This window comes from Anomaloglossus baeobatrachus, chromosome 9 (assembly GCF_048569485.1).
Source record: "Anomaloglossus baeobatrachus isolate aAnoBae1 chromosome 9, aAnoBae1.hap1, whole genome shotgun sequence".
Taxonomy (NCBI): Eukaryota; Metazoa; Chordata; class Amphibia; order Anura; family Aromobatidae; genus Anomaloglossus; species Anomaloglossus baeobatrachus.
In genome coordinates this window covers 166,463,178-166,485,072 of record NC_134361.1, presented here as the reverse complement: position 1 = coordinate 166,485,072, position 21,895 = coordinate 166,463,178, and the positions used below count along the sequence as shown (strand labels likewise).

At 49.7% G+C, this 21,895-nt stretch overlaps 2 non-coding genes across 2 annotated transcripts; both read right to left on the bottom strand.

Annotated features, from left to right (window-relative positions):
- Window positions 1-454: 454 nt before the first annotated feature.
- Window positions 455-561, bottom strand: LOC142253785 (U6 spliceosomal RNA). The gene has a single exon (XR_012726820.1). It is a non-coding gene; the product is annotated as a U6 spliceosomal RNA (small nuclear RNA).
- Window positions 562-4,940: 4,379 nt separating this feature from the next.
- LOC142253806 (U6 spliceosomal RNA) lies at window positions 4,941-5,044 on the bottom strand. The gene has a single exon (XR_012726839.1). It is a non-coding gene; the product is annotated as a U6 spliceosomal RNA (small nuclear RNA).
- Window positions 5,045-21,895: the final 16,851 nt, after the last annotated feature.

Here is a 21,895-nt window from a genome sequence, read left to right as displayed (position 1 = left end):
AAGATCATCCCAAGTACTTCCAGGCCGACCGGATCCCCATCACCACCTGTAACGGTCTCCCAGGACTGGACTGTTCCCAGAGTAAAAGAGGAGAAGGTAAAGAGACTGTTGTTTGTGCCTGGTTCTTTCCTCGCCTGTCGGCCCTGCACCGTGTTAGCCACACAACACCATAGACTTTCACGGGCACCAACTGTATCCCGGGGCATCGCTCCACCTGTGGGGAGCAGTAACATCATAGCTGCCATAACATCACCCCGGAGTTCTCCCATAGCAGCGGCGGCTTAATAGCCGCATACCACAGGTGGCGTCACGAACATTAACTTCAACTCATCAGCCACATATTCAACTGACACCCACCAGGGCCACGGAGCCGGGCCCAGCCACCACTGACTACCACCGGACTAGTCCGGCCCGGCACCGGGTGTCCCCTAGCCCTGGGGTGGGCGAGTCACGTGAAAATGTGGAACGCTTCACGATTATACGTGTCATCCTTGCGCAGGGGCCATGCTAATCTTCTCTGTATCGTTCCAATTTCAGCATATGTGCTGCCGAAGCGAGCACAAACTGCCATCCGACGTATCCGCTATATATAGTCCTATAAAAGTAAATATTTTAACTTAGGGAGATTATGTTTTAAATGAGTTAATTCTGAAAGGTTTTAGGTAGCACTCTATGAATGTTGCAGTTAAAGTGTAATAAATGTAATCAGGGAAAAAATAGGTAATAATTTGTCACTAATAAATATGCAAATGAGATCTGTGCCGCCGCACAGCATCCTGGGAAAACATGGGGCCTATTTCCTACTGTACAACGGGCATTACTATTGTACAGGGCCACACGGGGGAATTCCTAAGGTACATGGGGCATTACTACTGCACAGGGGGCATTCCAATTTTACAGGGGCTCACAAGAGGCATTACTACTGTACAGGAGGTATTAGTATTGTACAGAGGCTCCTCACAGGGGGCAATACTACTGTACGAGGGGGCATTATTTTACTACATGGGGGTCACAGTTGGGCATTACTACTGTACAGGGGGGCATTATTACTGTACTGGGGCTCACAGGGGTAATTACTACTGCACAACGGAGCATTACTACTGTACATGGGGTCAAAGGTGGGCATTACTACTGATCTTGGGGGCATTGCTATTCTACAGGGGGCATTACTACTGATCTTGGGGGCATTGCTATTGTACAGGGGGCATTACTACTGTGCAGGGGGCATTACTACTGTGCAGGGGGCATTACTACTGTACAGGGGGCATAACTACTGTACAGGGGGCATTACTACTGCACAGGGGGCATTGCTACTGTGCAGGGGGCATTACTACTCTACAGGGGGCATTACTACTGTACAGGGTGCATTACTACTGTGCAGGGGGCATTACTACTGTGCAGGGGGCATTACTACTGTACAGGGGGCATTACTACTGTGCAGGGGGCAGAACTACTGATCTTGGGGGCATTGCTATTCTACAGGGGGCATTACTACTGTGCAGGGGGCATAACTACTGTACAGGGGGCATTACTACTGTACAGGGGGCATTGCTACTGTGCAGGGGGCATAACTACTGTACAGGGGGCATTACTACTGTGCAGGGGGCATAACTACTGTGCAGGGGGCATTACTACTGTACAGGGGGCATTACTACAGTGCAGGGGGCAGAACTACTGATCTTGGGGGCATTGCTATTCTACAGGGGGCATTACTACTGTGCAGGGGGCATAACTACTGTACAGGGGGCATTACTACTGTACAGGGGGCATTGCTACTGTGCAGGGGGCATAACTACTGTACAGGGGGCATTACTACTGTGCCGGGGGCATAACTACTGTGCAGGGGGCATTACTACTGTACAGGGGGCATTACTACTGTACAGGGGGCATTGCTACTGTGCAGGGGGAATAACGACTGTACAGGGGGCATTACTACTGTGCAGGGGGCATAACTACTGTGCAGGGGGCATTACTACTGTGCAGGGGGCAGAACTACTGATCTTGGGGGCATTGCTATTCTACAGGGGGCATTACTACTGTGCAGGGGGCATAACTACTGTACAGGGGGCATAACTACTGTACAGGGGGCATTACTACTGTTCCGGGGGCATAACTACTGTGCAGGGGGCATTACTACTGTACAGCGGGCATTACTACTGTACAGGGGGCATTACTACTGTACATGGGGTCACAAGTGGGCATTACTACTGATCATGGGGCATTACTACTGCACAAGGGGGCACTACTGTTGTACAGGGGGCATTACTATTGTGAATGAGGGCATTACTGCTGTACATGGGGGCATTACTAGTGTACAGGAGCTCACAGAGAGCATTACTACTGTACAATGGGACATTACTGCTGTACAGGGGCATTATAATTGTACAGGGGTTCACAGAGGGCATTATTACTGTACAGGAGGCATTACTCATGTACTGGGGAACACACGGGGCATTACTACTGTACATCAGGTCATTACTACTGTAGAGGGGCTCATTGATAAGCATTACTTTTGTACATGGGGCTACTAATACTATACAGTGGCTCACAGGGGACAGTCTCTTGTTTTTATTTTCTCTCTGTTTATCTTTCTCAGGTTCCCATTTGTGGACTATGGCGGATTTCTTGGACTACGGCGGTCCTGCTATTTTTTTTTTTGTTTGTTTTAATAAAGTAGTGAATAATGGAAAGTGTTTATTTTAATAAATCATTTTGTTAAATTGTGTATGTTGTCTTTTTTTATTACTGGGTTATTAATAGGGGTGCCTGATAGACGCCTCTCCATTACTATCCCATGGGCTTGCTGCCAGCTGACATTACACAGCTGACATCAACCCCAGCTACCATTACTCCGATTGCCACTGCACCATGGCAATCAGGAAGAGGCGGGCAAAGCGTCAGAATTAGAGCATCTAGTGTGATGCTTCACTTCTGCAGCAGCTGCAGGCTGCTAGTTTTAGGCTTGGACAAGCCAATAACCATGGACCTTCCCAGCCTATCAGCCCCTAGCTGTCTGCTTTTCCTTGACTGGTTACCAAACATAGCAGGGAACCCATGCCAGTTTTTTAATCAACTAATTTATTTATTTATTTAACCCCGTCACTAGTACGCCATTGGTCGTGTCACTGCGGTTACCATGGGCTCCGGCGGATCTGATCAGCTGACGTGCGTGTGTTAACCCTTTAGATCACACTGTCAAACTCTGCTCCCGCCACCGTCAGTGGCCCCGTGATGCGATCACGGGGCGCCGTTGTATTTCCATGACAGCTCGGGGTCAGATTATTACTCCTGATGCTGTCATGAATCACTTCCTGTGAGAGTCAACAGAATGCCAGCACTCTCAGGAGACCAGGATTTCTCCTGATCAGAGCGATGCTGCAGCATCGCTTTGAACAGGAAAAGCCATTGCAGTGTACAGTCATAAAGTCCTCTAGGGCAACTAGTAAAATCAGTAAAAAATATTAAAGACATAAATAATTATGTAAAATATGAAAAAATAAAAGCTAAAGCTCAAATCACCCCCCCTTTTGCCTCATTGAAAGCAAAACAATTAAAAAACTAAAAAACAAAACAAAATTGAGACGCCCCTGAGGTAACCAGGTGTCACAAAACAAGGTAACATCACTGTAACAGCTCGAGTCCTACATAACTGTGCCAGTCAGTACACATATACCAGCACACCAGGACACATACACTCCAAAACCAGGGCGGGAGACTCCCATAGAACCAGGTGACAGGGCTGGGCACTGTGAGCTAACAGGCAGACAACTGGGTAGGGAGAGATCAGAGCTGGGGGAGGAGTGGATGGCCTGGGGAGAGTGGGAGAAGTCAGTTAGCGGGCTGGAGAGACTGAAAGTGAGCAGTCGCAAGGAGGAGAATGAGTTGTCAGTAAACTGCACTCCCCTGTCTGGACTGAGGTATTTCATTGCACCTCCACATTAACCCCTACCTACCCCTGGAAAAAAGCCCTGCTCGCGTAAGGCTTCACCATCCACGCTGCCCCATCCATCACCCCCAGGGAAGCACGGCAGCGGTGGCCATGCCACCCCTGGCCGCGCACCGCGTGTGGCGTAGTCGGACTATTTTTATTATGTTTCCCATTTTATTTAAAAACTGATCGACGTGCCCCTGGATCTGGGACCCCTCGAGCCACGGATTGCCCGGATCCGAGCAGCTCGGCTGCCCCGGGGTGCGACAATACACATTTTTGGTATTACTTAGTTCAGAAATGCCTGGGCTATAAAAATATAAAAGCAATTAATCTGATTAGTACAAGGTGTAACGAGAAAAAATATTCCAGATGACAAAATGATGGTTTTTGGTCATTGCAACATGGCACTAAAATGCAATAACAGGCGATCAAAACATCATATACAAATATGGTATAATTAAAAACATCAGCTCAAAACGCAAAAAAAAAAAGCCGTCACTGAGCCCCAGATCCCGAACAATGAGAATGCTACAGGTCTCCGAACATGGCGACAAGGCGCTATTCTTTTTTTGGACAAACTTCTGCTTTTTCTTCACCCTTTAGATAAAAGTAAAAGTATACATGTTTTGTATCTACGAACTCGCACCGACCTGAGGCATCATAATGCCGGGTCACTTTTACCAAATTGTAAACGTGGTGACAGGAAAAAAGCAAAAAAAATCCCCTAAATTGTGGAATTTCATTTTTTAATTACAATTTCTACACTTTTGGATTTTTTTTCCCCCATTTTCCAGTACATTATATGGAAAAAATGAGTGATGTCATTCAAAAGTACAACACACGGCCCTCATGTGGAAAAATCAATACGTTAGGGCTTTTGGAAGAAGAGGACGAAAAACGAAAAGTAAATAAAGCAAAATGGCCATGGCTTGAAGGGGTTAACAAGGCCAGAAATGTTCTTACCTCAAAAATTGACGAAAAAAATATATATTTGCGTTAATAAATGCGTCAAAATATGGAACGCTTCACGAATTTGCGTGTCATCCTTGCGCAGGGGCTATGCTGATCTTCTTTGTATCGTACCAAGTTTAGTAAATGTGCTGCCAAAAGCAAAGTGTATGTGCTGCCAAAGCAAGTTCAAACTGATATCCGACCTGACCGCTATATATATGCCTAAAAAAATGGGATATTTTAACTTAGGGACATAATTTTATTTATTTTTTTAATTTATTTATTTTTTTACAGTAAATTCTGAAAGATTTTCGGTAATATCCTATTAATGAAGAAATCAAACTGTAAAAAAGCTAATTAGGGAAAAAATAAGAGATATGGTGCAATAATTCAATATGCAAATTAGATCCACACTGCAGAGCATGCTGGGAGGAAGTGAGGGGGCAGCTTTTGCCTGTGATAGATGTTGTAGTATAAGAGGGAAACTAAGAGGGACATTACTACTGTGTTGGGGGATGGAAGGGGACATTACATTTGTGTAGGGGCACAGAGAGGTAATTTTTACTTTGTAGGAGCACAAAGGGCAAACAATACCAATGAATGGTGGCTGAAAAAAAGGGCCATTATTATTGTGTGGGTAAACATTCGGGGACATTACAACAGTATTGGGGACTAAAGGGGGCACATAGGGTGTAGTATAATTGTACAGCCCTAAGAGAAGAACTATTATTGTGTAGGGCACACACAGGGCATTTTTACTGTGTAGGAACACAAAGGCGAAACAATTCCAAGTTGACTGTGTTCAAAAAGGGACATTGCTATTGTGTAGGAACACGAAAAGGGGCACGAATACATTTTGGGGGACATAGAAGGTATACAACTGCATATAAGTGACGTTCCTGACATTACCATTCATCAGAATTGCCGGGTTTCGCTGTGCGCGGCAAGAGGCGGGAGCGGCTGCTTCTCAAATTCTATGGAGTCTCAATCTGAGCCTCATTCTGAGCCTCATTCTGAGCCTCCATAGTCTTTTATTGTGGAGAAACGTCCTGGGAAGCACTGGACTATGTCAGACTTTGGTGGGAACTTTGCATTTTAATAAATTGGTGAACAAAGGACTGTGTCTTGTTTTTATTTCTCTATGTTTATGTTTTCAGGCTTCCATTTGTGGAATATGGCAGATTCCTTGGACTACAGTGGTCCTGCTGTTTTTTTTTCTTTAGTGAAGTATTGAATGATGGAAAGTGTTTATTTTAATAAAGTATTTTTTACGTGTATATCTTTTCTTATTACTGGGTTTGTAATGGCGATGTCTGATACTTTTCCATTACTAATCCCTGGGCTTGATGCCAGCTAACACTACACAGGTGCCATTAACCCCAACTGCCATTACCCTGATTACCACCACGCCAGGGAAGAACCATGCAAAGCGCTAGAATTGGCGCATCTAATGTGATGCGCCTCTTCTGGGGTGGCTGCGGGCTGCAATTTTTTTTTAGTCTGTGAAGGCCCATGGTTATTGGCTTGTACCGCACCAGGGTAATCAGGAAGAGCTGAGGCAAAGAGCCAGAACTGGTGCATCTAATGTGATGTGCCACTTCTGGAGTGGCTGCGGGCTGGTATTTTTAGTCTAAGAAGGAGCCAATAATCATGGGCCTTTCCAGCCTCATAATAACAGCCTCCAGCTGTCTGCTTTGCCCTTGCTGGTTATCAAAAATAAGGGGCACCCCACGCTGTTTTTTTCCCCCATTTATTTATTTAATCATAAAACGTTGTCCAATAAGCTCCACAGGTTACAATTTTATTATTATACTAGCTGTACTACCCGGCTTCACCCGGGTTAATAACTGCTGTTAACAAAATGGAATGCATTAACAAAAATGTATTCTGCAAACACAAACAACAAAACAAATAGATAGAAATGTAATTATTAAAAGGTAAAAACTAAGCTAATAGAAGCACTTCACAACATATATTTCAACACCACACATATTCCACACAGATTGAACTAAATTAGCCAAGTAATGTGCTCCGTCTGTCTCTTTCCAGATCTGTCTCTTTCCCCGTCTGTCTCTTTCCTCGTCTGTCTCTTTCCAGGTCTGTCTCTTTCCAGGTCTGTCTCTTTCCAGGTCTGCTTCTTTCCTCGTCTGCCTGTCTCTGTCTCTTTCTTTGTCTGTCTCTATCTCTCTGCTTCTTTGCCCATCTGTCTCTTTCCATGTCTGTCTCTTTCCCAGGTCTGTCTTTTACCCCGTTTGTCTCCCCCGTCTCTTTGTCTGTGTCTTTTCCTGTCTGTCTCTTTCCCTGTCTGCCTGTCTTTGTCTGTCTCTATTTCTCTGTCTCTTTCCCCATCTGTCTCTATCAAGGTCTGTGTCTTTCCCCATCTATCTTTGTCTGTCTCTCTGGCTGTCTCCTTCCCTGTCTTCCTGGCTCTGTACCTGTCTGCATGTCTGCCTGTCTCTTTCCAGTCAAACACAGGAGAAACAAGAGTAAAGTGCAATATCCATACTTTATTAAGACAAACACAACAAGGAGTGATTAAAAGAAGAGTATACTACCAAACCAATAGGGATGCAATGACAATAGTCCCTTTATCATAAAAAATTACAGTCCATGATATTACATAGGAGTCTAACCAATAAATATTGGAATATAGGGTAGGTAAGGACTAACCAGAAATACAATCAGGACTAACGGAAGCAATAAAGATGAGAAATGGGAGCTGTGTGGGATATGCAGTGCAGGTGAGTCATCACGGAATCTCCGGCAGGAGGCAGGGAGAGACTGTGATGGTGGTGTGGGTACTCCTCTGATACGTGCCTTCCTGTCCCGGTTGCGGGGAGGGGGGCGTGGGGGAGGGGGTACTGTCACGCTCCCCGGCTCCCCTGCCACACTCCCCGGCTCCCCTGCCACGCTCCCCGGCTCTCCTGCCACGCTTCCCGGCTCCCCTGCCATGCTTCCCGGCTCCCGTGCCACGCTTCCCCGCTCCCGTGCCACGCTCCCCGGTCCCCCGCTCCACAGCCTCCATGCTCCCTCACCTGCGTCCTCCAGGCAACCCGGTCACCACTCCCGGCGCCCGTCTGCGATGCTGAGCCAGCCCGGCACTCCTGCCTCCTGTGCACCGCTTCCTGCTCTGGCTTCTGGCACCCGGGCCTCGTGCATGCGCATTAGGGCGCACGCGCGGTCATTGACCCTCTTTTAAAGGGCCAGCGTCCTCCAACAGGATATTGAAGATCCAGGTACAGGTTATATAGGGGGATCCTTTCCAAGTGGGCGGGGCCTGTTCTTCGTGTTTGCTAAGCTAGGAGTCAGGTCCTCCTTTGGTTTGTCCCGTTCTCACCTATCTCTCTTGTAGAGTCGCTCCTGTCTCACCAACCGGTCCTTACGGTTCCAGAACCCCGAACGGTGACTGTCCGCCATCTCGTCAGTCCCTACCGTCTCCGATCCCTGGATCCGTGTGGTGACCGACCTCCTCGCTCAGCTGGTTCCGAACTCTGCCTGACATCATCTCGGCCTCCGAACCTGAGCTCCGTCACCTGGACTACCTTCAGAGACTCCGTGGTCCCAGGGACTTCTTCACTCCACTCCTCTGAACGGACTGTCCTGCTACCCGTAGTGCTCCCTCTACCGGGCATCTTGCCCTTGGTGGGGTGCTCAGTCCAGTGGATCCACCTCCTGGGCCTACCCGTCTTTCTGGTCCTAACAGTAAGAACAGGCCATGGATCCCGCCGAAGCACTAGCGTCCCAGCTGGCCGGAGTGCAGCAGGAACTCGGACGACAGAGCGAGACCCAGTCCCGCATGCTGGCCTTCATGTCCTTGGTGGACACCCACCGGAATACGCTGCAAGCAACCGCCACGTCCCTGGCATCTCAGTCTTCACCAGCACAGTCCACGGCCGCAGTTCCCGTGGCAGCTTCCTCGGAAGCCTCTAAACTCCGCTTGGCCTCTCCACCCCGATATGCCGGAGATCCTAAGACCTGCAGAGGATTCTTGAATCAGTGCTCCCTCCACTTTAAGCTGCTTCCGCATCTGTTTGCCTCCGACCAAGCCAAGGTGGCGTTTGTGATGTCCCATCTAGAAGGTGAGGCACTGGCCTGGATGAACCCCTTGTGGGAGAAGGAGGACCCTATAACTACTAACATCTAGGAATTCCTGCAGGCCTTTAGAACCACCTTTGACAAACCCGTCCGCCTCATCACTCCTCAGGTTACGTCAGGGGACCTTGACGGTGGGTCAATATGCCATCCGCTTCCGCACCTTGGCCTCAGAATTAGGGTGGAACAATGAGGCCCTAACCGCCGCCTTCTGGGAAGGACTCTCCGGTCGTATTAAGGACGAGCTGGCCGGCCGCGATGTTCCTTCCACCCTGGATGCCCTGATCGCACTAGCCTCCCGCGTGGACCTCCGTTTTCAGGAACGATCCAAAGAGGTGTTCCGTGAGAGACGTCCGATACGACATTCCTCTCCTCCACAGAAGCCCGTCGTACCTCAGTCGGTGGCGTCTGGCGTCTCTGTCCACGAGCCCATGCAGATTGATCGTTTGCGGCAGTCCAAACAATGCCGAGCAGAACGGCTCGCCAAGGGCCTCTGCTTCTACTGCGGAGAGGGCACACACCTGCTACGTTCCTGTCCAGAGAGGCCGGGAAACTCCAAAGCCGAGGGTTGGTAGGAGAGGCCACCCTAGGTACTGGGACTCTCTCAGACCCGGTTACGTGGACTCTTCAAGTGACAGCGGGAGAGACGCGGTTCACGGCAGAGGCGTACCTCGATTCCGGGGCAGCAGGCAATTTCATCCAGCAGGCCACGGTGGTCAAGTACCAGGTGCCGGTTACTCCACTTGACAAACCCCTCGTGATTGCCTCTGTAGATGGGAGACCCCTCTCTGACACCATCTCGTGGATCACCAAGCCGGTAGAACTACGTATCGGTGCCCTGCACACCGAGAAAATCACTCTCTACGTCCTCCCGCACATGTCTCATCAAGTCCTGCTGGGACTCCCCTGGTTACGGACACACGAACCGTCGGTCTGCTGGCGTGCTGGCGAAATTACCCGATGGGGCTCTTCTTGCCACGAGAACTGCCTGAAGTCCATACAGCCCATCCGACGACCTCCGGTTCCAGAGTCCCTACCAGGACTGCCTTCGGCCTATTGGTCCTTCGCAGACGTTTTTGATAAAAAAGAGTCAGAGGTACTGCCGCCACATCGTCCTTACGACTGTGCCATCGACCTACTCCCGGGAACCACACTGCTGTTTTTTTAGTCTTTTGTCCTTTGTCCTTATCCTTTGTCCCCTGCTGACACAAGAGCCATGTCTGCCTACATCACTGAGAACCTGGCTAGGGGATTTATCTGGAGATCCTCCTCTCCTGCTGGAGCAGGCTTCTTCTTCGTTAAGAAGAAAGAGGGTGACCTGCGCCCCTGCATTGACTACCGGGGATTGAACCAAATCACCGTAAAGAATAAATACCCCCTTCCGCTCATCCCCGAATTGTTTGATCGGCTTAGAGGAGCTCGTGTGTTTACCAAGTTGGATCTTCGTGGTGCCTACAACCTGGTCCGCATCCGCTCTGGGGACGAATGGAAGACTGCATTTAACACTCGCGATGGGGACTACGAGTATTGTGTGATGCCCTTCGGCCTGTGTAACGCACCGGCAGTCTTTCAAGAATTAGTGAACGACGTGTTCCGGGACCTTCTCTACGTCTATGTGGTGGTATAGCTGGATGACATCCTGGTCTTCTGTCCGGACCTCCAGACCCACAGAGAGAACGTGCAGCTGGTACTACAAAGACTGAGAGAGAATCGCCTGTACGCCAAGTACGAGAAGTGTATCTTCGAGCAATCTTCTCTTCCCTTCCTGGGTTACGTAATCTCCGATACCGGCCTGCAGATGGACCCGGAGAAGGTCTCTTCCATTCTCAACTGGCCCCCTCCTTCCGGACTGAAGGCAATTCAACGTTTTCTTGGCTTTGCGAACTATTACCGTCAGTTCATCCCTCACTTCTCTGCCCTGACTGCGCCTCTCTCTGCCTTGACCAAGAAGGGGGCTAATCCGAAGGACTGGTCACCGGCGGCAGACGCCGCGTTTGGCTCCCTGAAGCGGGCATTTGCTTCCTCTCCTGTGCTCCACCGTCCTGAGTTAAACCGACAGTTCACCTTGGAGGTGGATGCCTCCTCCTCTGGAGCTGGGGCAGTGCTCATGCAGAAGTCCTCCACCGGGAAGATGGTTACTTGCGGTTTCTTCTCCAAGAGCTTCTCAGCGCCTGAACGCAACTACACCATCGGTGACCGAGAGCTATTAGCAGTCAAGCTGGCTCTGGAAGAATGGCGCTACCTACTGGAGGGAGCAGTGTACCCCGTCATCATTTACACGGACCACAAGAACCTGGAATACCTGCGGTCTGCTCAGCGACTGAACCCACGACAAGCCAGGTGGTCCTTGTTCTTTGCCAGGTTCGATTTCCAACTCCATTTTTGGCCCGCGGATAAGAATGTGCGAGCAGATGCCTTGTCCAGGTCATTCGTGCCCATGGAACAGGAGGAGGAGACATCCCAACCCATCATCTGCCCAAGTAAAGTCATTCCGGTGGCTCCTGTCACTCTTGCCCAGATACCGCCCGGGAACACCTATGTCTCTGAAACTGACAGACGAAAAGTCTTGCACTGGGGCCATGCCTCGAAAATAGCCGGCCATGCCGGTCAGAAGAGAACATGGAGTACAATTGTACGTCACTATTGGTGGCCATCCCTTCGCACGGACGTCACGTCCTTTGTCTCAGCCTGCTCCTCTTGTGCCCGGAACAAGACGCCCAAACACCTGCCATATGGTCGTCTTCTGCCGCTGCCAATTCCCTCCGTTCCGTGGCAACACATTGCAATGGACTTTATTACGGACTTGCCCTTGTCCTCCGGACACACGGTCATATGGGTCGTGGTGGACCGTTTCTCCAAGATGGCTCATATCGTCCCTATGGCTGGACTGCCCTCTGCCCAGGAGCTCGCGGACGCCTATATACAGCCCATCTTCCGGTTGCATGGCTTTCCATCACACATTGTGTCCGACAGAGCAACTCAGTTTACCTCGTGCTTCTGGAGGGCTCTCTGCAAACATCTGGGAGTGGCTCTGGACTTTTCTTCAGCCTACCATCCTCAGTCGAATGGCCAAGTGGAACGAGTCAATCAGATCCTGACCTCCTTCTTGCGTCACTACGTTAACACCCATCACGACGATTGGTCCACGCTCCTTCCCTGGGCTGAATTCTCCCATAACCATCACGTTAGTGAGTCCTCCTCCAGCTCTCCCTTCCATGTCATTTATGGACTTCAGCCTTCCGTCCCATTACCTGTATCTTCTTCCTCGGATGTCCCTGCTGCTGATACCGTAGTCCGTGACTTTTCAACAATTTGGGACTCTGTCAAGACGTCCCTTGGACGCGCTTCCCTGCGGATGAAGAGACACGCGGATAAGAGGCGTCTGGATCCTCCGTGTTTCTTCCCAGGAGATCTGGTCTGGCTTGCTTCCAAATATGTCCGATTGAAGCTACCATCATACAAGCTGGGTCCTCGATACATCGGGCCATTTAAAGTCATCGGCAAGATCAATGAGGTCTCCTACAAGCTGCAGCTCCCGGCCACGATGAGGATACCCAACTCCTTCCACGTCTCCCTGCTCAAGCCGGTTGTCCTTGGCCCCTTCTCCGCTGCTGCCAGTTCTGCTCCTCCTCCTATTGCTGACGATGACATCTATGCGGTAAGGGATATCGTGGCCATGAAGACTGTGCGGGGCCGACAGTTCTTCCTGGTGGACTGGGCTGGGTATGGTCCTGAGGATAGGTCCTGGGAACCCCGGGAGAATGTGGGTACTCCTCTGATACGTGCCTTCCTGTCCTGGTTGCGGGGAGGGGGGCGTGGGGGAGGGGGTACTGTCACGCTCCCCGGCTCCCCTGCCACGCTCCCCGGCTCCCCTGCCACGCTCCCTGGCTCCCCTGCCACGCTTCCCAGCTCCCCTGCCATGCTTCCCGGCTCCCGTGCCACGCTTCCCCGCTCCCGTGCCACGCTCCCCGGTCCCCCGCTCCACAGCCTCCATGCTCCCTCACCTGCGTCCTCCAGGCAACCCGGTCACCGCTCCCGGCGCCCGTCTGCGATGCTGAGCCAGCCCGGCACTCGTGCCTCCTGTGCACCGCTTCCTGCTCTGGCTTCTGGCACCTGGGCCTCGCGCATGCGCATTAGGGCGCGCGTGCGGTCATTGACCCTCTTTTAAAGGGCCAGCGTCCTCCAACAGGATATTGAAGATCCAGGTACAGGGTATATAGGGGGATCCTTTCCAAGTGGGCGGGGCCTGTTCTTCGTGTTTGCTAAGCTAAGAGTCAGGTCTCCCTGTGCTTTGTCCCGTACTCACCTATCTCTCTTGTAGAGTCGCTCCTGTCTCGCCAACCGGTCCTGACGGTTCCAGAACCCCGAACGGTGACTGTCCGCCATCTCGTCAGTCCCTACCGTCTCCGATCCCTGGATCCGTGTGGTGACTGACCTCCTCGCTCAGCTGGTTCCGAACTCTGCCTGACATCATCTCGGCCTCCGAACCTGAGCTCCATCACCTGGACTACCTTCAGAGACTCCGTGGTCCCAGGGACTTCTTCACTCCACTCCTCTGAACGGACTGTCCTGCTACCCGTAGTGCTCCGGCTACCGGGCACCTTGCCCTCGGTGGGGTGATCAGTCCAGTGGATCCACCTCCTGGGCCTACCCGTCCTCCTGGTCCTAACAGATGGCTACAAAGTCAGGCACCAACAAATGGTAAAATCACTTAATGATTACATGGCAGTAAAAAGCCATGTAAAAGGGCACAGAATGAGATTTGCTTCTCTTACCTAAAGTGCAAGTGCAGGATAGCGAGAGTCTCAGTGTGCCTGAGGTGCCAGTCACCCCACGTACAGTCCCTTTAGCAAGTGGAGTCCCTAAAGAGCGCCCAGGATCTCCATCCAACGCGCGTTTCGCGGATAAATGTAGCTTTTTCAAGGTGGGGAGCCTAAGTGGTGAGCCCAGAACCAGAGGTCCCTTTAAAAAGCCCTCCTATAATAACCTCATATGAGTCAGACCTGCTGAGGCCGGAAATGACGTGGTTAGTGCATTACAAAGGGTTCCGTGCGGTGGTCAGGGACGCATTTCCCTAGTAACTGCCGCACCGGAAGTCATAATAAAGGTCGAAACATCCGGCCGCCAACCCCGGAAATGACCAGTTTCAGACACATAATGTGAATCAGAGACATGGAGGTTGTAGTGATAAAAGGGAGATATATCCCCCTAGTGTCCGCTGCACCGGAAGTCGTCATTCATTTAGAGGTTTCAGCCTCTCCTATACTACCGGTGCAGTTGTGTCGAGTGGCAGATGACTCAGCCAATGGCCACCAGGATATGGCGTGACGCCTATGCACCATGATACATTGCACCGGAAGTCATCATTCGTTATGAGGCCTCAGCCTCTCCTATACTACCGGTGCAGTTATGTCAGGTGGCAGATGCCTCTGCCAATGGCCGCCAGGATATGGTGTGACGTCTATGCATTATGATACACAACCAAGCCCGAGGGCCCCACGTGGTCCAGGGGATGCATCAACCCCCTTACCACGCCCCACCACCCAAGGCCAGGCTGGGAAAGGGGCGTGCATTGCTACACGCCCCCATCCGACGTGACCTCTGAAGCCGGCGCTCCTGCCTGATCCAGGGGACGCGTAACCCCGGAAACAAAGCAAGAGCACCTAGCCACACAGTCTCACGCAGAAGCATAAGGCCAAAACGTTACATCAGATAACATGCAGGTAGCCAAATAGGCCGCTATACTGTATCGCAATTGCCCAGTAATAGTTTCGTGACCAAGGTACAGAGGATAAAGTCACTTAGGGAACCCGGGGCATATTGGAAGGGGAGGCCCTCAAATGGGCAGTGGGAAATACACCCATAACTAGAAGCACCAGGATGTAAGATCACTATGTAAAGCACATATAGTATGTAACACATAAAGATAAAAGTCAGTATATGCTCAATGAAAAGCAAAAAAATCTTCATCCGGGTCTTCAAACTGCAATGCAACTAAGTCAGATGTCTTCATCCAATTCATAGAATAGGATTTGAACAGGTCGCAAGACCGGACCGCACCAGTGGATAACTAATATAAAAAAGAAGGAGGAAAAAATTAGTTCTCTAAAAAAGGAACCACCAGTCTGGGATCACCACCAATGAGCCAAAAGATTGCTCACGGTAGTAACAACAGAGAAGGATGCAATAAAATAATACAAATATTAAAACCAACATATATAATAAAAAGAGGAATAACTCGAAGAGGAGACACGAGGATGATGGTGGAGTCGAAACACATGTTATAAAAAGGACACGAAACTGATGTTTTCGTTAAGTCCCTTAGGGACTAAGGTGTCCAAGTGTCAGGTTTCCGGGTTTTCCAGTCCTCTTTTGAAAGAGCTTGCCCTCGGTTAACATGGAGTTTTATGTTCTGTTGCCCTACTTCCTGTCCAGCTGCTTAAAAGGCCGCCTCTAAGCCTAGTCCAGTGCCTGAGTATACTGCTTGCTGTGTGCTCCTGCTTTATTGCTGCTGCTACTTGATTACCTTTGGATCCTCCTGAAAATCTACCGACCGACTCTGGACCACACCCGGTTTCTTCAAACTGTGCCCGAACTCCGTCTGCCGTCTTTGGTCAGCACGTCTGCCCGGTTTCTTCCGGTTCATAACCATTCTGGACTTTCATCCCGTACGGACACTTCTGGACTTTACCGCTTGCCCCTTGTGTCCCGGCTGCGGCGCATTTAGGCCTTCCGGGGTTGATTGCCGGACAGTCCCTGTATAGGGGTTCGCTCTGGTGGTCTCCCTGGGGGAGTCCGGTGCGTGGCCCCGGGAATCCCCTTCGCTCCGTTTCGGAAAGGTATTTTCATGTGTTTGTTATACTGTGTATTTCCGTTGTGTATCTACCGTGGTTACATATCATAAACATCTTGTACCACAAACTCGTCTCTGGCTGTCATTGCCCTAACGCTATCGAAATCCTCAAAACATACAATAGTATTACACCAAGATAGTAATCCACCTGGCCTCAACCTGAGCAAGCCGCTTCTTCAGGTCACCACCGCGAGACCCGCCACGAACAACATCGATCCCCCGTACCTTTAGGCCAGATGGATTACTGTTATGAAATTTCCGAAAGTGTCGAGGGAGCGTTTTAAGCAAAGTGATGTCAATTGCATCCCTAGCCGCACTTATATCCCTTACGTGCTCCTTCGTGCGCACCCGCAACTCACGCGAGGTGAGGCTGATGTACACGAGGGAGCACGGACAGGTGGTGTAATAAATCACGTGTGTTGTAGCACACGTGATATGGCACCGAATATTCAAAGTTCTCGTTCCATCGGAAGAAGTGAACGAAGTGGCACGGAGGATGTTCGGGCAGGCTAGGCAGCGGCCACATGGGTAACAGCCCATCAGGGGGCCACGAGTACTAAAGGGATTGACAATTGGAGGGACATAATGGCTTCTCACCATGATGTTGCGGAGGTTTTTGGATTGACGGGCCGTCATCAGTGGACCAGGAGGGAGCAGGTCCGCCAAAATGGGATCCGATCGTAGAACAGGCCAATACTTCTTAAGGATCTCTCGCATGGTTTGCCAATGGCTATTGTGGGTGCCTATAAAACAGGAGGGTCAGATTGTTGGTGTTTAGGCACATAATTAAGCAGCTGTTGACGTGAAGTCCGCTTTGCCCGTAAATAACCCCTCCTGATACAGCGATTGCTGTAGCCTCGGTCTCTGAAGCGGCATCCGAGATCGGCCGATTGTGACTCAAAGACAGTGTCGGAGGAACAAATCCGCCTCGTCCTCAAGAATTGGCCGGTCGGGATGGCGCGTATTGTGGATGGTGTGTGGGCAGAAGAATCACCTGAAGCCTATTTTTCCCCCTTGCTTGGTGGTCTGCCTGTTACGAGATGATTTAACTCGAGCACCGATGCTCGATTCTGCCTCGTTGCCGCCCCCTGAGGTCTCAGATGAATCTCCGAACGAGGATAATGATGTTAGGGAGGCGGACTGTCCACGAGATAAGGTCCTCCCACGAGGTCCCGTCCTAGATCTAATCTGCCACCTATATGTTGTGGAGCTGGTATAGTCTCCCAGGTCCCTATTAAATTTCTTCAGTTTCTGACTACAAATCAAAGTAGGGCACGATTCCAACAGATCCTCAGTCTCCTCTTCAATAACTCCTTATATTTAAAAATTAATGTATCACAATTAGAAGAATTAGCATCACTGGTGTCAAAACGGTGTCAAAATGTAGAGACCATGCTCGGTCTCGGGCGCGGAAATCCATGCTCAATTGAGAACAATCTGTGAGAAGCACAGAAACACATATTAACAACACATATCTCAAACTTGTAGCCATAAATATAAACACCAAACCGGCCGGATTTAGGCGGGAAGGTTGTCAGCACTACTCAGAGTACTAATCAAACACAGGATGGAGATCCTGGGCGCACTTTAGGGAATCCACTTGCTAAAGGGACTGTACGTGGGCTGACTGGCACCTCAGGCACACTGAGACTCTCGCTATACTGCACTTGCACTTTAGGTAAGAGAAGCAAATCTCATTCTGTGCCCTTTTACATGGCTTTTTACTGCCATGTAAACTTTAATTGTGATTTTACCATTTGTTGGTGCCTGACTCTGTAGCCATCACGGTCTCTCCCTGCCTCCTGCCGGAGATTCCGTGATGACTCACCTGCACTGCATATCCCACACAGCCCCCATTTCTCATCTTTATTGCTTCCCTTAGTCCTGATTGTATTTCTGGTTAGTCCTTACCTACCCTATATTCCAATATTTACTGGTTAGACTTAGTGATGAGCGAGTACCAAAAAGCTCGGGTGCTCAAAGCTCAGGCCGAGCATCCCAAGATACTCGTGTACTCGGCCCGAGCACCGAGCCCAATGTTATGCTATCGGAGACCCGAGTATTTTTCTGAAATGACCCCCGGCAGCATGTAGAAACCCTAAAAATGTCACAAAAGTCTCAGAAGAGTGCTCAAATGACATGGCAACAGCATGGGGAAGACCCCTTGAAGCATTTATCACTCAAAAGTCACAGCTGTGAACAATTTTGTCCGAGTTTTACGCCATTTTTACGGACTCACCAGAAAACCTTCCAAAATGACACCAAAATGAATTTTCATGGCGGAAATGTTAAGGGCACATACCAAATAGTGAGATAGAGCTGGTGTATTTGAACACTTAGAAACCTATTGCGTAGGTAGAAAATCAATATAGAACCAGAATGCTACCTTAATTTAAATTTTATAAAAACACTATTTATTGAAATTCATTAAAATTCAAAAAGTTCCACCTGTGACAAGATATAACACACACAAAAAACATAATCCCAGGACCATGGGACAGCTCCAAAATATCCGCCCAGAGGAACAAAACAATTATTCCATAATTCGTCTTAGTAATGATCCTGCCAAGGTATAAGATCTAAATGACCCTCACTCTCTCTTTCCTCTACCTGCCAATGGAGATGCAACATAAAGTCACAATACACCCTAAAGGTAATGAGGTGCCCCCATTCCTCGGCGGCTTTACCTTCTATGATGTCCCTAGTCTCCCTTGTATTATAATATAGTCTAGAGGTTATAACTTCAATTGTCAGGAGAGATAGGAAAATTAAACTTATCTGAGAGATACTTGAGTCAAAAATTAGTCCCTCAGCAGTCCTTTTTTCATAATGTAGAGGCGTCCGGGCTTTCCATGGTCCTCAACCCAATAACATAGATTCACACAGTCTCAACGCGTTTCTCCCCATAAAATTAGTTAGGGTTCATCAGGAGACAAATGAGAAATAACTGGCCCAATCGCCTGTGGAACAAACATATATCAGAACCCCAAATCCAAACCACAACACAGAGAGTCTTAAGAACACATGGAAGACATACCTGATACCTGTTAAGGGGGCTACTCATTCAGCAGCACACACCTCTCCATGTGGATATATATAATGGACGCCTTACCATGTGGCTGGCTCTCCTTAAATACCAACAAATAGGGGCTGTCCTACTAGGCAACCGCCTCCAGGAACGCCCCATTACCTGGGGAACCCTGAATGTATATTACATATGCAGTCAATTAGGTGCCGTCCTACTAGGCAACCGCCTCCAGGAACGCCCCGTTACCTGGGAAACCCCGGATGTATATTACACGTGCAGTCACCATTCTGACAAACCGGAAGTCATGCCGGAAGTCCGCGTTCCCATATGATCCATCCGGGTCACAGGGCTCCACTGGCTGCGTCACTGTCGCGTCACAGGGGTTGTCCTGCCAGGCAATTGCCTCCAGGACCGCCCCATTGCCCGGGAAACCCCGGAGGTATAATGCACGTAAACTCACCATATAGATGAAACCGGAACCCATACCGGAAGTAAACAAACCCACATGACCCGTCCGGGTCATGTGACTCCACACACTGCGTCATCGGATCATCACAGCTTCCTCCCGGTGAGCATGTGGGACCCGGAAGTGACGTACAGTTTCGTCCCATATCCCAGCTCACGCTGCCCAAGTGGGCGTCGCCACAATATCAACTGACAGCGCGGCCGTCCCCCACACCCTCTCCACACATCTCCACCCCTTCCAATCCTGATTACAGTGCTGGTCAATTGCAAAGCCAAAACCGAGCTTTAGCCTATTGGTACTGTACAGGGGAAAACTGGCATATATAGATAACAATTTAATTACCCTAATACAGACATTGCCATTTCAGGGAAAACGGAGGTCACGCTTGGGCAGCGTGAGCTGGGATATGGGACGAATCGGACTGTACGTCACTTCCGGGTCCCCCATGCTCACCGGGAGGAAGCTGTGATGATCCGATGAGGCAGTGTGTGGAGTCACATGACCCGGACGGGTCATGTGGGTTTGTTTACTTCCGGTATGGGTTCCGGTTTCATCTATATGGTGAGTTTACGTGCATTATACCTCCGGGGTTTCCCGGGCAATGGGGCGGTCCTGGAGGCAATTGCCTGGCAGGACAACCCCTGTGACGCGACGGTGACGCAGCCAGTGGAGCCCTGTGACCCGGATGGATCATATGGGAACGCGGACTTCCGGCATGACTTCCGGTTTGTCAGAATGGTGACTGCACGTGTAATATACATCCGGAGTTTCCCAGGTAACGGGGCGTTCCTGGAGGCGGTTGCCTAGTAGGACGGCACCTAATTGACTGCATATGTAATATACATTCAGGGTTCCCCAGGTAATGGGGCGTTCCTGGAGGCGGTTGCCTAGTAGGACAGCCCCTATTTGTTGGTATTTAAGGAGAGCCAGCCACATGGTAAGGCGTCCATTATATATATCCACATGGAGAGGTGTGTGCTGCTGAATGAGTAGCCCCCTTAACAGGTATCAGGTATGTCTTCCATGTGTTCTTAAGACTCTCTGTGTTGTGGTTTGGATTTGGGGTTCTGATATATGTTTGTTCCACAGGCGATTGGGCCAGTTATTTCTCATTTGTCTCCTGATGAACCCTAACTAATTTTATGGGGAGAAACGCGTTGAGACTGTGTGAATCTATGTTATTGGGTTGAGGACCATGGAAAGCCCGGACGCCTCTACATTATGAAAAAAGGACTGCTGAGGGACTAATTTTTGACTCAAGTATCTCTCAGATAAGTTTAATTTTCCTATCTCTCCTGACAATTGAAGTTATAACCTCTAGACTATATTATAATACAAGGGAGACTAGGGACATCATAGAAGGGAAAGCCGCCGAGGAATGGGGGCACCTCATTACCTTTAGGGTGTATTGTGACTTTATGTTGCATCTCCATTGGCAGGTAGAGGAAAGAGAGAGTGAGGGTCATTTAGATCTTATACCTTGGCAGGATCATTACTAAGACGAAGAGCTGGTGTATGTTACTTTTTGAGATTAACACATGAAAGATTTTACGTAAAACATTGTGTGGCACTCCGATGTCCAAAACGCACGTTTTGTGCTTTTTACTAGTGATGTCGGTCATTCTTTTTTCATTCTATCTCCCGTCGGTCGGTCTCGCTCTGTCGGTCTCTCTCTGTCTTGTCTGTCCCCCTCTCACAGTCTGTCGGTCAGTCTCCCCCCTCTCTCTTACTTACCGTTCCCCGATCACCGGCGCGGCGCTGCACAGCTGTTCACTAAACTCTGGCGGCTTTTCCTCTTTTGAAAAAGCCGGCCGCTCATTAAACAATCTCGTATTCCCTGCTTTCCTGCTTTTCGGTGCCTATGATTGGTTGCAGTGAGACACGCCCCCACGCTGAGTGACAGGTGTCTCACTGCACCCAAACACAGCAGCCGGTGGGTGTGTGTATACTGTGCAGTGAAATAAATAATTAAATAATTTAAAAAAACGGCGTGCGGTCCCCCCAATTTTAATACCAGCCAGATAAAGCCATACAGCTGAAGGATGGTATTCTCAGGATGGGGAGCTCCACGTTATGGGGAGCCCCCCAGCCTAACAATATCAGTCAGCAGCCGCCCAGAATTGCCGCATACATTATATGCGACAGTTCTGGGACTGTACCCGGCTCTTCCCGATTTACCCTAGTGCGTTGGCAAATTGGGGTAATAAGGAGTTAATGGCAGCCCATAGCTGCCACTAAATCCTAGATTAATCATGTCAGGCGTCTCCCCGAGATTCCTTCCATGATTAATCTGTAAATTACAGTTAAAAAACACACACACCCGAAAAATCCTTTATTAGAAATAAAAAACACTAACAAAGTCCCTCATAACCAATTTATTAACCCCGACAAACCCTCCATGTCCGGCGTACTCCACAGTCCTCCAGCGTCGCATCCAGCTGTGCTGCATGAAGGTGACAGGAGCTGCAGAATACACCGCTGCTCCGGTCAGCTTCACACAGCAACTGAGGTGAGTAACGTGGAGCTCCCCATCCTGAGAATACCAGCCTTCAGCTGTATGGCTTTATCTGGCTG